The sequence below is a fragment of the Myotis lucifugus genome, unplaced genomic scaffold (genome assembly GCF_000147115.1).
Source record: "Myotis lucifugus unplaced genomic scaffold, Myoluc2.0 scaffold_139, whole genome shotgun sequence".
NCBI lineage: Eukaryota > Metazoa > Chordata > Mammalia > Chiroptera > Vespertilionidae > Myotis > Myotis lucifugus.
The window spans coordinates 3324944-3328277 of record NW_005871187.1 but is presented as its reverse complement, the minus strand read 5'-3'; positions in this window follow the sequence as shown (position 1 = coordinate 3328277).

The window sequence follows — 3334 nt, the reverse complement described above, 5'->3', positions numbered from 1 at the left end:
GAGATGAATAAGTCATGAGCTCTTCATGCTGACGTTATGTCTAATGATGCTGCCTTATTTATTGAAAAAGGCAAACCACACGATTAACCATGCAGAAGAGCTTAAAAAAAGCTTCCTGAAGGATGGATGCTTCATTTGTTTAAACTCTTTGCATCTTTATTTACAAATGAGTCTTTTTTCCCTTAACTGGTAATTTGTTTTAAATAAGGTCATAAGATTATTACATTGACTGGCTATGTTACAATAATTGCAAAAATGTCGACAGTCCTCCAGCTGAATAAGGGAAATATGATTCTTTTTTAACTTTAATGTATGAATTGGTTGTAAGCTTGGTCTTTAACATCATGATTTAAGGTTGTATTTATTGGCACTTCTCCTTTATATCCAAAACCGTAGCACCTTTCTTTGCTTCTGAAATACCCTGTATCTCTGCTGCCTACCATAGACATAAGGGTTGGCCTCCTTACTCTGTATCTGATTAATTTTAAGAAACATTCTTTCCTGCTCATCTTTGAGCATTACCAGTTTTGCATATACTTTTACTAGAGTGTTGATAACACTGTATCATAATGTATAATTTACATACTTTTTAAAAACTCTCATCTCCTTAAGTATTTTTGCCTTTTATTTCTCCAGCATTCAGTCCCATAGGGAAAGCACTTAATACATAGAATAGATGAATAAATGAAGATTAACAGAGACTTATCTGTTAAATGATTTTGCTTGTGTAAGATGTCTGTTTTTGTGTATTTTTTCCACTGAGTGGCTAACATTCCACAACCCTATTTTTAATGTTGATCCACAATTGAAGTTATTTAAAAAAATGAAAGCAAGAACTGCATATTAAAATAAATATGACCCTTTTGCCTCCCAAATAGGCAGAATTTTTTAAATTGGTAATACCCATTGTCAATAAAAGTGCAAGGAAACAGGAATTCTTCTATTTTTCTGAAGGGAATATAAATTGGCAGACACTTCTCTGGGAGGCATTTACCAAGATATATTTAAAAGCCTTAATTATGTTTATATCCTCTCTCTTAGCAATTCAATGCCTAACAAATTATCCTAAATAATAAATCAGAAATTTTCAAAAGATTTTAACATAACATAGTTCATAGATGGGCAAAAAGGAAATAACCAAAATGCTTAAGCATAGGAAATTGGCTGTATAAGCTATAGTATGTATATTCATGCAATGGAGTGTCCTGCCTTTAAAAACTCATGCTATATTATCAAAGGGGGAAGGGACAAGTTTTAAAGCAGAATGTACAATTGGTTACTCCAGTGTATATGTAAATGTATAGGAATCTCAACTCTAATTGAAAAATTAAAAAATATTATTCGAAAAAAAAGTATAGGAAAAAGACTGAAAGACTCTATCTCAAAATAGGAAACATGGTAGCTTCTTGCTGATAGAATTACCCAGCAGTTTTGATTTTTACTTCATTCCCTATTTCTGTAATACAATGAGTATTACTTTCATAATTTAAAAAAAGTAAATGAAGGTTATATAAGGATGCATATTTTCTCCTTTGCTGATTATACACATCCTCTCAGTAAAGGAAAAAGGACCAACCTTACCCTAGCCAGTTTGGCTCAGTGGATAGAATGTTGGCTTGCAGACTGAAGGGTTCTGGGTTTGATTCTGCTCATGGGCATGTACCTTGGTTGCAGGTTCCCCGGCCCAGGTTGGGGTGTGTGCAGGAGGCAACCAATCAATGTGTCTCTCTCACATTGATGTTTCTCTCTGTCTCTCCCTCTCCCTTCCACTCTCTCTAAAAATCAATGAGAAAAATATCCTTGGGTGAGGATTAACAAAAAAAAAAAAGAAAGAAAGAAAAAGAGGAGGAAGAGGAGAGGAGGGGGAGGGGGAGGGGGAGGAGGAGGAGAACCAACCTTCACATAGGAATTTTCACCTGGACCCAGTGCAGCAGACCTTTTTCCCTACCCTGTTCCACCCTAGTTCCCATGGTAGTCATAGGATACAGTGGAGCATTAGAAGTAACACTGATTTGTTCATTCTGGAAATATATACTGAGACCCTACAGTGGCTTAGGAACTTGAGATATAAGGATAAGCATCAAATTCTTGAAGGCCAAATTGTATTTTTTAAACTAAGAATTTAAGTATCTAGTCCAAACCTCTCTCTTTGGAGCCAGAGAAACTGGATCCCAAAGATTTGCCCAAGATTAAATGAATAATAAATAACATGTCTAAACCTGAATTCAGAAATTCACTTTCTAGTCCAGTACTTTTTCTGGTCACTTGAGCCTCTCATTTTGTAAAACTATCATCTATACCGCTATAGATTCTCAAAGTACAGTGGGGCCTTGACTTACGAGTGTCCCGACTAACGAGTTTTTTGAGATACCAGCTGTCTCTCGGCCGATTTTTTGCATTGACTTGATAGAGTAATTTGAGTTAACGAGCTCCTTAACGAGCCGAATTAAACTCATAAGTCAAGGCCCCACTGTAAAAAGAAATCTTCATGCTTGTATCTCCTACAATATCTTTAATGAGTAGCTTTGTTTTACTTTGCCTCATAGAATTTGTAGTTAAGGAAAACTTTACTCATATATCAACGAATCTTTAACTATATTAGTCATTGTTAAGCTATTTTGTCCTCAAATTATACATTTGCTTTATTTTAATCTTACGAGTAAAAATAGACAAAACCAAATGACCCTCTCCCCCATCTACTAGTATATCAAATTGTTGCTTCTTACTTTTAGGGAGGGGCCTTTTAGCCAGTCAGTAATTTATCCTACTTAATGTATTTACATGATGTATGAAGATTATTATGTAGATTGTATCAACTGCTAAATACAGATACAGTATGATAACAGCACAGCACTATACTACCTGCAGTTGATCTGAGCAACAGTGTAATATGGTGGAGTGATTACCACACAGGGAGTTGAAGGGGTGATTAATCCAAATGTAGCTACTGATTTGCTTGGCGACCTCAGCCATTTCTCATTCCAAGCCTTCCATTTTCTCATCTGTAGAATAAAAGTATTGGCTTCGTTCATCAAGGTCTCATTCCTCCCCAGGATTCTACTGTGCTCTCTGAACACTGCGACCTGATCTTAGCTCTCAACGATACTGAACATTTGGACTGAACAATTGGACTAGATTTAAAGGTCAGTGCTCAGCCCAGTAGGGGAGATGGCTCTGTAGACCTATGATTTGTTCAGCCTCTGCTTGAATATTTTCTGTCATTCGATCTTACTTGCACAAAAGGCCTCTCATTCCATATGAAACAACTCTCATTGCAAGTTTTTCTGACATTGACTCTAGATGTATTTATTTCTCTCAGGCTTCTATGGGTTGC